Here is a 14,805-nt window from a genome sequence, read left to right as displayed (position 1 = left end):
TGACTTTAACGGACAATTGCGCGGTCATGCGACGCTGTACCTAAACGAATTTGACGTCCTTTTTTTCCCACAAACAGAGCTTTCATTTGGTGGTATTTGATCACCTGTGCGATTTTTTGATTATGCGCTATAAACAAAATAAGAGCGTCAATTTTGCAAAAATAACAATATTTTTCACATTTTTTTATATGAAATTCCCCAAAAAATTTAAAAATCAAAATTTTTTTAACATTTTAGGCCAATTTGTTTGATGCTACATAGGTTTGGTAAAAAAAATTGCAAAAAGCGTATTTTGATTGGTTTGCACAAAAGTTATTGCGTTTACTAACTAAGGGAAAGATTTGGCGGCGATCTGCGATTTTTTTTGCGGGACTGCGACATTGATCAGATTGACAGATCGGACCCTTGACTGTCATTTTTGACACTTTAGGGTTACCAGTGACATTACTACAGTAATCAGTGCTATACATATGCACTGTTACAGTAAAAATTACACTGGCAGTGAAGGAGTTAACTTTATTGGAGAGGGAGGGGTTAAGTGTGTCCCTAGGGGCATGTTTCTAACTGTGATTGGCTGTGGCTACTAGTGTAAGAACAGAGATCAACGGTCCTACATAGTAGAACCGTGTGATCTCCATTCTTACACAGGGAAGAATGACAGGCGGCTTTGTTTACATTAGCCGCCTGCCTTTCTTCCGGTGTAACGGAAGATCGCAAGTGCCCGGCGGACATTGGGTCCGCCGGGCACACGCACGGGGAGGTCCGCGACCGCACGGGAGCGCACCTCTAGTGGCGCACGGGAGCTTCCTAGAGCCTCACAGGCTAGCGACGTAAACCTATGAGGGGCTGACCGCCTGTGAGGGGCTGACCGCCGCAGTAGATAGTCGTGCGGCGGTCGGCAAGTGGTTTAGGAGGTGCAGCGTGACTCGCACAGTGTGCAGCCGGCTGTGAAGCCACAAGCTGTCACAGCCGGGTGCCCATAGTTGTAATGCCAGGGAGAGGAGGGGGAGAGAATCGAGGGTTCAAATGGCCACATTGCTGAATCATGGAACAGGTAAGTGTGTTTATTAAAAGTCAGCAGCTACACTTTTGTAGCTGCTGACTTTTAATAAACACAAAAATGGCTGGAACTCCGCTTTAATGGCAGGTCGTCAGCAGTTACCTGCAGTAATTGGTCCTGGACCGCTCACAGGTGGCAAAAACAGCAGCAGGAATCAAGCAGATTCCTGCCAGTGCCGTTTGCAGCAGGCCAAATCATCTATGCAAGTGCAGCCTTATTCTGAAGTTTTAGGTTTGTGAATTGATCAGCAGGTATTGTGAACCAAAAACAGTTCTTAACACATAATTATAGGCTTGCCAGTTTTTGGGTGGGGCCACTCGCCCTGTAACTTTTGCAAGGAGCGTGCTCATCAATGCTCAGGACCAGGCAAGGACTGCAGTCATGTGAGAATCAAATATGGCAGTTCCAAGGCATAGTGATGAGCTTTACGCAATATGTAGTAGAAAATGTACAGAGTCCTTCCGTGAAGTGTCTATGTCCCATGTCACTACACACCTTGCTTGATGTATGATGCATTTAGGAGGGACACTGCTGAGCCTGTGCCCTCTCCACCAGCCCAGCGTACCTCACTCCCACTGAGAAAATGGGGTTCCCGCCATTCACTTAGCATGGACCTCATGTGTGCACTGGACCTTCACTGCTGTACTATGCAGCCAGGTTATGGGTCTCCATAACATACAGTAGGTTTCTTAGGCAAACCAACCGCTGGGGAGGGCACCAAATCACCAACCCCCTCACTACTGGAGGACCCGTCACCTGCACCAGGTACCACGCTTCACGACTGGCTTCAATGTACCTTGCACTAGTTACTTGTTTCCCTTAGCAACTGCACTCCTTCTCATGTTTGTCTTGCCAGGTAAAACTTTTGTAGTGGCCTTGCTTCATACTGTACATGTGCTTTACTGACCTTTCATACCCCAAAAACCATCATGCAACGTAGAACAGTTGATGCTACTTTAAGGTAAATTTTTCAGCACAGTCCAACATGAGCAATTCAATGTGATATTCCCCAGCTATCTCAAATAGGCTGCCCAGGTGTACCTCAACGAGGTAGTAGTCCATAAATTGTGTTTTCCTAGACTTGGCGGGTCTCCGGATGCCAGGTGCCTTCCAAGGGACTGCTGGGCACAGCAGTCCCCCCTAGGTGCTTCACAGAAATCACAGTATCTTCCTGAGCAGGCCCAAGCTCCATAACCTGGCCTCACCCCTTATTTATTTCACTCAGCAGATAAACTTAGTACAAAAAGCCCGGGAACAGAGGTACAGAACATTAACCCCTTCGCCCAGCCGACTGCCAGCTCACATTCTGTAGGCAACCTGCCTACAAGTTACTATGGGAATATAACTTATAAGGCTGCAAATTCTGGATGGACCCTCTGCACACTGCTACACCGTTTCCAGCAAACTATGCAATGAAAAACAGGGATATTTATTTCACATATATTGCAATACATGTTTAAGCTGCCCAACTGCGTCAAAGTAATCCCTTCTCTGGCCAGTCGTACACTGCCTTGCCACTGCAAATGCTCCGGTGGACACAATGCTAACATGGGGCATAAAGACCCAAGGTGGGGAAGAGCAACTAGGTTCAGATCTGGTCACTAACCTGTGTTACAACAAAGAAAAGATATACCTGTGCTCAAATCCCAATAGCTTGTTCATGTATTTTAACTATGAGCACAGGTATATCTGTTCTTTTTTGTAACACAGGTCAGTGACCAGATCTGAACCTATTTACTTTCTTATAAGGCTCATATATATTTGTGGAAGCCCTTGCCACCCATCTATAAGGCAATCCATGGTGAATTGGTTTTCAGAGGGCATTTGACAGGCAGCTTGAATGTGATATACAGTATCACCTCCTGACTGCCTGTTTTAACCCTGTAAGTCTGCATCACATCCAGTTTGCTGTTGTGGCAGTGGTACTGCTACCGAATGCAATAGCTGTCTGAAGAGCTCTCCAGCAACTAAGGTAAATCTTCTGTAGTCCTACTCCCAAGGGAGCCGCTGAGTGTGGGTCCCCCTGGGTTACCACTAGCAACAACAGTACTTTTAGACATGTTTTCAAGTGTGAGCACCTCAGACAAGAACCAGTCCAGTTTCTTTAGTTTTTAAGGTTTATTTGAGAACTTGGATGGGAGACGGGAGAAGTGGGATACTCCAACAACTGAACTATGCACAATTAGGCAGGGACACTGAATGCTGCTTCTTGGCGCTATTTAGCGCTTCTCTGATATTGGTTAATGCTCCACTGATGCTGGAAAGGTTGAAGGAAAGAAAATTGCGCAATTCCCCCATCAACACAGTCATTGTTGATGGGGGAATACACCCGCTGGGTTATTGTATTCTGACATCAGGAGGCTTCCCAGCCATCAGAATAACAATGATCTCAGCTGGCGGCTATAGCTACTGGCAGTGATCAAATAAATAATCTGACAGATAGATCAACATCAGTACAACCAGCCTGCCCAGAGATGTCTGAACCGGATGAATTTCGATCTGTATAAAGCCGGCAGTGTTGATCAGTGTATTCTGATTGTGGGGAAGCATCCCAGCTGTCAGAATACAATAGCTGAGCAGGAAAATTGCCCCATGCATCTTACATATGTGGACTGGGGAAGAGCCTAGAGCCTTTTTTTTTCTTTCTTTTTAACCCTCCTGCTTTTTTTAGTGTCACTTTGTAAAAGTGGTGCTATGAAGAAATACCTGAATCTGCTGCACAATTGGGTAAAGCTACCAAAACTGGCAGCAGGGATTTTTAAATCTGCGGCAAGCCTTTTTAAAGGGTTATACCACCAGAAAAGTGTTGTTGCTACTTTATTGATTTCCCCTGATGGTTAAATAAATGAGTAAGAGTTAATGCTTTTGACATTGATTTTAATACTGCGATGGACAACTGGTCTTCTTTTTTACTTTTCTTGATGTCACAGGTACTGGGAGTGAGAGAAGTCCCCCTAATGGGGTCACAGACTGAAATAAAAGCCTGACTGAATTATTACACTTGACCACATGATGTTTGCTGCATTGGAGGATTGGGGACCAGTTTTACCTTGACTGCAGCTTTCCAAAATAATGTGAAATTTAAATACAAAAAAGAGACAAACCATTGTTTAATGGTTGTTGGCACACCGAATAGGTGCTTCCTGCCCTCCAAACTGTTCTGAGCAGGCCGAGAGCTAATACCAGCTCTTTTACCCCAATCATTGTACACAGACAAGGTGTCAGAGAAACAGCCATGCTGCAACTGGCGACTCTGCCAGTACTTCCAATGGCCGCAATGGACTCAGGCCATAGACTCATTGTCAGTGAAATGGCTGTGCTGCAAACTGGCAACTTTCCAGTACTTCCCATGGCCGTAATGGACCCAGGCCATAGACTAATTCACTGGCCTATAAAAGGGCTCTGCTCAGCCCATCAGATTGCTGGATTGTCTTCAGCTCTTCCTGTTTCCTGTGCATTGCTACTTCCTGGATTCCAGTTTGACCCGGCTTGTTCCTGACCTGTCTGCTCTCTCTCCTGGCTTTGACCCTCGGCTTCGTCTGACCATCCCTGCTCCAGTTTGGCTCTCCTGTTATCTGATCTCGGCTTGGCTCACGGACTTGCTTCCTGTCTACCTGCCCTCCAGTACCTGATCTTGGCTTCCCCACGGACTTGTCTGCTTCTGGCTTTCCTAACATACCTTTGGCTTGCACCTGTTGCAGCTTCCTGTGTTTGACCCCCCGGCCGGTCTTACACCTACTGCCTGGTTGTTCCTGGTTCCTCCTTGGACTGTCCGGTGTATTCCTGCCCAGCACTCTGCTAGAGACCGCCTGTTCACCATCAGGACCCTGCTGGCAACCAGTGCTTCTGTGGGCGCTACACCCTCTGTCTCAACCCCAGGGGTGTGTCGCACTCAGCCGCAAGGGGAGCCCTCTCTGCATCTCGGCCTCGGATCAGGTACGTGACAGTACAATCCAGCCATGTCAGAGGCCGACAGAGGTGCTTCCCCAATTGAGGCTTTGTGCCAGCAAGTCACCGCCCTCACTCAGGCAGTGCAAAGACTCCAGGAGGGTTATTTCCAGTTGGAAGGTCGCCTGCAACACCTGGCCGTTTCGCCTCCTACAGACTCCAATCAATCGCCTGCCAGCACCTCTTCATCCCCGTTACCACAAGGACACGCTAGCTCCGCCCATTCCATGCTAGTCCCGCCTCCTGAACCACGAGTACCCACGCCTGAGCGATTTTCTGGATATCGAAAGAAGTTCAGGGCCTTTAAGAACGCCTGCTTGCTATACTTGGCCTTGCAACCCCGGACCTTTTCTCTGGACTCTGTGAAAGTGGGGTTCATCATCTCTTTGCTGTCTGAAGGACCCCAAACCTGGGCTCATAACTTAATGGAACAGAAGAGCCCTGTTCTGGACTCTGTGGACACATTCTTTGAGGCTATGGCTCAGCTTTACGACGACCCCCAGCGCACGGCCACCGCAGAGGTCGCCCTACACTCCCTGCTACAGGGCAAGCGCCCAGTGGAGGACTACACGGTTGAATTCCGTAAATGGTCCGCTGACACTGATTGGAATGAGGCTGCCCTCAAGTATCAGTTTCGCCAAGGACTTTCTGAGACATTAAAAGATGAGCTGGCTCGAGGGGAGACCCCCGCTACCCTTGAGGGTCTCATACAACTCGCCATTCAACTTGATAGACGTCTGCGGGAGCGACGCTCGGAGCGTCTCCAAACATTCCGGCCTACCTGCATGCTTCCCAAGATCTCTTCTGCCCCACCTGCACCTCCTGTCTCTTCCCCCATGGGAGCATCTGAAGGGGAACCTATGCAGCTGGGCCTGGTCCCTTCCTCCCTGACTCCTGATGAGAGACTACGTCGTCGGCAGGCCAACCTATGCCTCTACTGCGGCGGGGCTGGACATTTTCTTCGGAACTGCCCCGTGAGACCCAGTAAGCCTTACTCTCAGCCCCCATTTAACTGCCGAGTTTCTGAGCTTTCGCTCTCTCACCTTATTCTCCCGGTCTCCTTACAGGTGGCGGAAGGGGAGGTCCAACTTCGAGCCATCGTTGACTCTGGGGCCTGCAGCTGTTTTCTGAACATTTCTTTGGCCAAGAGACTCCATATTCCTCTTATCCCTAAGACACAAAGGCTCGAGGTCCATCTCGCCGATGGGTCCCTACCCAGTTCCGGACCAGTTATCCTAGAGACTGGACCCATCCTCACCACAGCAGACTCCGGTCATCAGGAGTTCATCCGTTTTGATGCCCTTTGTTCCCCCATGTTTCCCATCATACTGGGACTTCCTTGGCTGCAAGCCCATAACCCCCAAATCGATTGGGCCAAGAAGGAACTCAACTTTTCTTCTGCCTACTGTCAGCAGCATTGCTTCCCTCAAAGACCTAGTGGGCCTGCTAGTTGCTTGTCTGTTCAACCAACACCTGAGCCACTCCTGGATATCCCACCTGCTTACCAGGACTTCAGGGACGTCTTTGACAAGAAAAAAGCAGAGGTCCTTCCTCCCCATCGGCCTTACGATTGCCGTATAGAAATGCTTCCCGGAGCCGAGATCCCGTTTGGAAGGATATTCCCCCTTTCTGAAAAGGAACTGGAGGCCCTACGGGTCTATATTGATGAAAATTTGAAAAAGGGGTTTATTCGCCCATCTTCTTCTCCTGCAGGTGCTGGTATATTCTTTGTGGAAAAGAAAGATGGCACCTTGAGACCCTGTGTGGACTATAGAGAGCTGAATAAGGTCACTATCAAAAACCGGTATCCGCTCCCCCTTGTCCCCGAACTCTTCCAGAGGTTCCGGACCGCCCAGCTCTTTACCAAGTTAGACCTGCGGGGAGCTTATAACCTTGTCCGGATACGGGAGGGAGATGAGTGGAAGACCGCATTCAGAACTCGTTTTGGACATTATGAATACCTTGTCATGCCCTTCGGCCTGTGTAATGCCCCAGCCACATTCCAGCACCTGGTAAATGATATCTTTCGGGAGTTTCTTGACCACTTCGTCATCGTATACCTTGACGATATCCTCATTTTTTCTGCCTCACTGGAACTCCATCGGGTTCACGTTAAAAAAGTCCTTTCTACCTTGAGAAAACACGGACTCTATGCCAAGGCAGAGAAGTGTGACTTTGAAAAGGGGTCCATTCAGTTTTTGGGACTCATTATTTCCACAGATGGGATCGCTATGGACCCACAAAAAGTGAAAGCGATCCTAGATTGGCCTGCTCCTTGTGACAAGAAAGGTGTTCAGAGATTCGTGGGCTTTGCTAATTTTTACAGGCGTTTTGTGAAAAATTTTTCTTCCATCATCTCCCCCATCACCCAGTTAACCCGCCATCAGTCCCGCTTTCTGTGGTCTCAGGAGGCCCAAGTGGCATTTGACAAACTTAAACAGCTGTTTATTTCTGCACCTGTCCTACAACACCCTGATCCGGCTCTGCCCTATGTGTTGGAGGTCGATGCCTCGGAAGTGGCCACCGGGGCAATCCTGTCGCAACGTCAAGGGCCCAAATCTCTCCTACATCCTGTGGCCTTCTTTTCTAGGAAAATGTCACCTCCGGAGAAGAATTATGACGTTGGCGACCGAGAACTGTTGGCCATTAAATTTGCACTAGAAGAGTGGAGATATCTATTGGAAGGAGCCACTCATCCTATTATGATCTTCACGGACCACAAGAACTTGGAGTACCTCAGGACTGCCAAACGGTTGAGACCCAGACAAGCCAGATGGGCGCTGTTTTTCTCCAGGTTTAACTTCCATATTTCTTATCGACCTGGCTCCAAGAATGGGAAAGCAGATGCTCTCTCCCGGATGTTTCCAGATACCCCAGAAACAGCAGAACCTGATACCATCCTTTCTGCCCATAATTTTCTCCTTATCCAGCCTGACCTGATGACGGCAATCCGACAGGCCTCAGCCCTTTGCTTGGATCCTGAAGTACCCTCCCTGAAAAAACAGGAAGGGTTGCTGTGGCATCAGGATAAAATCTTTGTCCCTGCCCAAGTAAGACCTCAAGTTCTTAAAATATTTCATGACAGTAAACTTGCTGGGCATTTTGGGGTGCGGAAGACCTCGGAGCTTATCCAACGCTCTTTTTGGTGGCCCAACCTTGGGCAGGATTGCAAGGATTACATCGGCTCTTGTACCATCTGCCAACGTAACAAGGGGTCAAGTACCAAGACTTGGGGTTTGCTAAGACCACTTCCCATTCCTGAGCAACCCTGGAAAAACATATCTATGGACTTTATTGTTGAACTACCCCCTTCAGAAGGATTTTCCACCATCTTGGTGGTAGTGGATCGCCTTTCCAAAATGGCCCATTTTCTACCCATGGTTGGCACACCTTCAGCCCTTGACACAGCCAACATATTCATAAGGGAGATAGTCAGGCTACATGGCCTTCCAGACAACATTGTCTCAGATAGAGGAGTGCAATTTACCTCCAGGTTCTGGAGGGATCTCTGTAAATCCCTGTCCATTGAAGTTTCTCTTTCTTCTGCATACCATCCTCAGAGCAATGGGCAAACAGAGAGGACTAATCAAACTCTAGAACAATACTTACGATGCTTTTGCACCTGTTCCCAAGACGACTGGGTCTCGCTCCTCCCCTGTGCGGAATTTGCTTACAACAATTCTCTTCATGCATCCACCAACCAGTCCCCTTTCTGGGCAAATTATGGATTTCATCCCTCCTTTCTGCCTAACACCCTTCCGGAAGCATCAGTTCCTGCTGTCCAAGATCGGATCAGCTTCATTCAAACCAACTATCAAACCCTACAGGAAGCCATGCGTAAAGCCCAGGAGGACTATAAACGGTTTCATGACTGTAAAAGAAAGAAGGGTCCGAATCTCAAGATTGGAGACAAAGTCTGGCTGTCAGCCTTAAACCTTAAACTCTCATGCCCATCCAAGAAGCTCGGGCCAAGGTTCATTGGTCCGTTTGAAGTCAAGAGGGTGATCAATCCTGTGGCTTTTGAGCTGGCACTTCCCGACTCTTTTAAGGTACACCCAGTTTTTCACATCTCCTTGCTCAAACCAGTTGTCCCCAGTCCATTTCCTGGGAGAGACGAGCTACCTCCACCTCCTGTCTCAATCGAAGGGGAGACAGAATTTGAAGTTGAGTCCATACTGGATTGCCGAAAGAAAGGGAGACAAACTCAGTATCTTATTAAATGGAAAGGTTACCCCCCTGAAGACAATTCCTGGGAACCCGCTAGTAACCTGCATGCCCCCAGGCTGGTACAGGAATTCCACAGGAGATTCCCGGGAAGCGTGGCCCGGTTGGGCATCCGGAGGCTGCCCCTTGGGGGGGGGGCACTGTCAGAGAAACAGCCATGCTGCAACTGGCGACTCTGCCAGTACTTCCAATGGCCGCAATGGACTCAGGCCATAGACTCATTGTCAGTGAAATGGCTGTGCTGCAAACTGGCAACTTTCCAGTACTTCCCATGGCCGCAATGGACCCAGGCCATAGACTAATTCACTGGCCTATAAAAGGGCTCTGCTCAGCCCATCAGATTGCTGGATTGTCTTCAGCTCTTCCTGTTTCCTGTGCATTGCTACTTCCTGGATTCCAGTTTGACCCGGCTTGTTCCTGACCTGTCTGCTCTCTCTCCTGGCTTTGACCCTCGGCTTCGTCTGACCATCCCTGCTCCAGTTTGGCTCTCCTGTTATCTGATCTCGGCTTGGCTCACGGACTTGCTTCCTGTCTACCTGCCCTCCAGTACCTGATCTTGGCTTCCCCACGGACTTGTCTGCTTCTGGCTTTCCTAACATACCTTTGGCTTGCACCTGTTGCAGCTTCCTGTGTTTGACCCCCGGCCGGTCTTACACCTACTGCCTGGTTGTTCCTGGTTCCTCCTTGGACTGTCCGGTGTATTCCTGCCCAGCACTCTGCTAGAGACCGCCTGTTCACCATCAGGACCCTGCTGGCAGCCAGTGCTTCTGTGGGCGCTACACCCTCTGTCTCAACCCCAGGGGTGTGTCGCACTCAGCCGCAAGGGGAGCCCTCTCTGCATCTCGGCCTCGGATCAGGTACGTGACACAAGGTGTAAGGTAAAATCCAAACAAATGACTGTGTATTGAAACCCAGACATATATTTTATACCCCACAAGGGGACATTCCCCTCCTGATCATACTACCCTAACAATACAAACTGTAAACAGGAATATAATTACCATAGCTGAACAACAACCAAAATATACTATAAACATTAAGTTACTTAAACAACTAGCCACCCAGACAATGTTGTGATTAATCAGAGATCTCACTCCAGGTTAGACTACCCGGCCCCAAGGTCACAATGAAGTACATTACACATTATCATAAGCATAAACACATAACATCCCACAATAGTTTGCTAGCAGACAGACAGAAATAATAGGTGAGTTAATTAGCAGAATTAACAATGTGTGAAAGACACTTAGGAGGCACACTATGGGAGAGACCTACTTACAATAAACGCATTATATATAGGAGACCCCAGACAAGTGGCTTAAGCTGATGATATTAACATCTGTTATGAGTTTCACAGTGTGAAGCAGTCATTGTTGGTAATGGGTCATCTAGGCCCTACACATGGATCCCGTGCCTAGGCTCCCAGAGTCTGTGTGTTTTGGGGAGACATGGACTTGAATCCAAAGTAACATTACTCCAAGAGTCCCCCATGCACACCCCTCCCAATGAGCAGTGCTCTCGTAAAAGCCAGGGCTCATAGTCAGTAGGAAAGAGGCTAGTCTGCAGTCACCTCCAAAAGAACCTGTCCAGGATGAGTCTATCACACAGTGAATTTCTACAACATAATCAAAAGTAACTAGTTATCTTGGATTAACCACTTGAGCATCAGCCAATCCCCGGAAATATCTGTTATATTTGGCAGTTATGTATGTTTGCTGAAGCTATCCGCATACAGACAAAGGTAAACATTTCAGCCTTATTGTTTCTCTCACAATGAATGGCTCATTGGAGTTAATCATACCAAACTCGTATGGCAACATGTGTGCCAGCCGCAGCAGCTATAGCAACTGCTTAGTGCAGGCTCGCATGATGTCAGTTAGTGCCTGCATACGTCATTACTCAAACCACAGATTCCTAACTGACATACAAAGCATGTAGAGATAAAGATAAAAACAGAAGGGTGCAAAAGCCTAGTTTATTACCAGATATAAATTCATTAAAACAAAAATCAATGAGTGCATAGTCACAAAAGACAGTGGTGTAATTGCAACCTTCAGGGCCCCCCAGTGCAAGAAACAATGAAGGGCCCCCCTGACCCTGGCAGGGGGCCCCTCCCTCCGAGCCCCGCGGAGAATCCTTTGTGACCCCGGTAGTTCTGCTGCTGATGTCAGTAGTTTTTATTTTTATTTTATTTTTTATTATTTTTTTAACATTTTGTGTTTTTTTACAATAATGTATTTTACATTTTTTTTTTACAATTATTTTAGGAGCCCTGTTGGGGGCTTTGGTGAAATATCAGGGGTCTAAACAGACCTATGATGTTCAAACCAGACAAAGGGGTTTGAGGACACAGCCCTCAATCTCCTTTTCTGCAGCCTCAGCAGCACAGGATGAAATGACAGGAATAGTTCTGTACAGAGATTCCGGTTCATTCATAAACTGAAGCATAGTAAATATATAGTTTACTATGCCTCAGGTATAAATGGATAGAGTCAGTGATCGGTATGGGAAATCCATTCAGAAAAGGAAGGGACCAGTAAATGACACATTTGTCAGCCCCTTCCCTGCTCTCTATCCTCACACAGCCTCCACAGCAACCGGCGGTAGGGGGGAACACAGAAGCGCTGCAGGGGACAAGAGGGGGGGGCAGGAAAGAGCACCAGAGGCAGCAGAAGGAGGATAGAACAGAGCAGTGGGGGGTGGCTGCATACAGAGGAATCAATCTCTTAATTTTCCTCCTGCTGAATGCCCGCTTCTCCTCCTCTTCCTCCTACAGGCATTCAGCGGCTGCAGGAGGAAAATGGAGAAATCGGTCCCTCTATATGCAGCCGCTCTTCCTATCCAGGCATACAAGGGGGGGCTGCACGGGCCTCCTGCAGCAAGGGGATAGGTCGCAATTGCAACTCCTGAACAGTGCCTTGAAAAAGCATTCATACCTCTTGAAATTTTTCACATTTTGTCATGTTACAACCAAAAACATAAATGTAATTTATTGGGATTTTATGTGATAGACCAGCACAAAGTGGCACATAATTGTGAAGTGGAAGGAAAATGATGAATGGTTTTCCAATTTTTTTACAAATAAATATCTGAAAAGTGTGGCGTGCATTTGTGTTCAGCCCCCTTTACTCTGAAACCCCTAACTAAAATCTAGTGGAACCAATTAGCTTCAGAAATCACCTAATTAGTAAATAGAGTCCACTTGTGTGTAATTTAATCTCAGTATAAATACAGCTGTTCTGTGAAGCCCTCAGAGGTTTGTTAGAGAACCTTAGTGAACAAACAGCATCATGGAGGCCAAGGAACGCACCAGACAGGTCATCGATAAAGTTGTAGAGAAGTTTAAAGCAGGGTTCGATTATAAAAAAATATCCCAAGCTTTGAAAATCTCATGGAGCATTGTTCAATCCATAATCTGAAAATGGAAAGAGTATGGTATAACTGCAAACCTACCAAGACCTGGCTGTCCACCTAAACTGACAGACCAGGCAAGGAGAGCATTAATCAGATAAGCCCATGGTAAATCTGAAAGACCTGCAGAGATCCACAGCTCAGGTGGGAGACAATGACCCTAAACATACAGCCAGAGCTACAATGGAATAGTTTAGATCAAAGCATATTTATGTGTTAGAATGCCCCACTCAAAATCGAGACCTAAATCCAATTGAGAATCTGTGGCAAGACCTGAAAATTGCTGTTAGCAGATGCTCCCCATCCAATCTGACAGAGCTTGAGCTATTTTGTAAGGAAGAATGGGCAAATAATTCACTCTCTAGAGGTGCAAAGCTGGTAGAGACATCCCTAAAAAAGGCTTGCAGCTGTAATTGCAGCGGAAGGCGGAAGGCGGAAGGTGGTTCTACAAAGTATTGACCTGGCTAAAGGCCAAACAGCAATGTAAACACAACCCAAGTGGCAGGGTGTTCCTGTATGAGAAAGATTTCACATGACTCTAACATCATTCAGACTTCCCAGCTCATGCATTTCAAGGGATGGGCTCTCTTCTTCAGAGCAAAGCTAGTCTGTGTACAACATCTCTTCCTATATATGAGTGCGTGTAAGTGGGTATTTCTATATAAAAAATGTTGTGAACAGAATAGTTTAGCTATTAAGAAGACAAACCCGTCTACTGAAACGGATCAGGTGGCAAGTCTGAGTGATGTTACGGTTGTGTGAAATCTATCTCTAACAGGACCACCCTACCACTTGGGTTGTTTTTACATCACTGTTTAGCCCTAGGCTTTTGTGAGTATGCACTCATTCATTTTAGATTTAATACATTTACATTTGGTAACACACCAGGTTTTTGCGCCCTTATGTTTTTGTCTTTATCTCTATATATAAGATTTCCCCAGTCTGAAGAGGGCATCATTGGCAAAGCTTACCATTATCTGATGGGATGGTAAGAATGGTCACTCACTACAAGCGTCTTTGGTTCTCATTGTCTCCTTAGCGCTAGGCATGTGTATACGTGGCATGTGTATATGGTTTTGTACACACAGCATGTGAGAATAGTATTAAAGAAATGAAATACTCATACCAAGAAGGTATTCAGCCATGACTTGAACTTAGAACAAATAAAGTCAATACTTTGTTTGTTTTTCATATAGGTGTTACCAGCATTATCCCTGATCTAAAGAATACATTGAACAATGGCTATATACAGTAGTAAATCATAGACATGTCACTTACTATATATGCAGCTGCCTTCAGAAGGGGAACACTGGTAATAGAAAAAACTGTGGAAGGTCAGCCCACTATACCCCCCTCCCCCAAACCATCCCCTAATGAGCCTCAAGAAAAAGATTTTACCCTAAAAAACACCTTACTTTTACCTTTACCTTACCACCCCAATATTGTGTCTCTGTTCAAAAGTACTTCAATCAAATTATATGGGAAGGAAAACCACCCTGATGTTCGTCCCTCATTATGAGGAGACATAGGAGGCATGGCGGGATGGGAGTTCCTTGGGTTTCTGCATACTATAAAGCATCTGTATTAGATCAATTGAAGTATTGGTGGACTCCTGTGCAGTATAAATTGTGGGTGGGATTAGAGGCGGATGATTGTAATCAGGAAAATCTCAGGACCACAATGATAGCTGTAATGATTGGAGCTGTTATGCCCAATATCCAATCTATTACAGTGAAAACGTGGGCAGAAGTCTTTTAACCGCCCCTTGAATATGGAACGACATGCAAATTCCCTACTCCCCTCTCAGTTCTCACGTACTTCATCCCAAATGTTGATATAAAATTGTAGCTGAGAAAGGGTGTTAAAAGCTTGAAAGATCTGTATAATGAAACAGGGATTCATCCCTTTGAATATTTTGTTCACCAGTATAGAATACCACCGTTAGTTTTTTTGAGCTATTATCAAATATTTTCCTTCCTACGGAAAAATAGCCTTCCTTTATATGTTAAATTACCAATTTCAATATATAAGTTGTATCAAGCACCCTTGGCTACTGCCAACGGTATTTTAGTTATTTATGATATATTGAACAAGCATAACACCTACTCTAAAGCCACTACTGTTCTTAAATGGGAAAAATTATTGGGGAAATCTTTCCCGGA

General features: G+C 46.5%; 1 protein-coding gene across 3 annotated transcripts in view; it reads left to right on the top strand.

Annotated features, from left to right (window-relative positions):
- The window catches only part of LOC309568641 (galactoside alpha-(1,2)-fucosyltransferase 2-like), a 348,880-nt gene that overhangs the window by 121,996 nt on the left and 212,079 nt on the right, over positions 1-14,805 (top strand). The window contains exon 3 of one of the 3 annotated variants that reach the window (XM_082274370.1): positions 3,991-4,022. The exons of the other annotated variants lie outside the window; for them this stretch is intronic. The gene's annotated coding sequence lies outside the window, so the exon portion shown is untranslated. The remainder of the gene's footprint in view (positions 1-3,990; positions 4,023-14,805) is intronic. 3 annotated transcript variants of the gene reach the window in all.

The sequence above is a fragment of the Pelophylax lessonae genome, assembly GCF_965119305.1.
Source record: "Pelophylax lessonae genome assembly, chromosome: 12".
Classification (NCBI taxonomy): Eukaryota; Metazoa; Chordata; class Amphibia; order Anura; family Ranidae; genus Pelophylax; species Pelophylax lessonae.
Note: the sequence above shows the minus strand (reverse complement) of the source record. Positions and strands in the feature narration are given on the sequence as shown.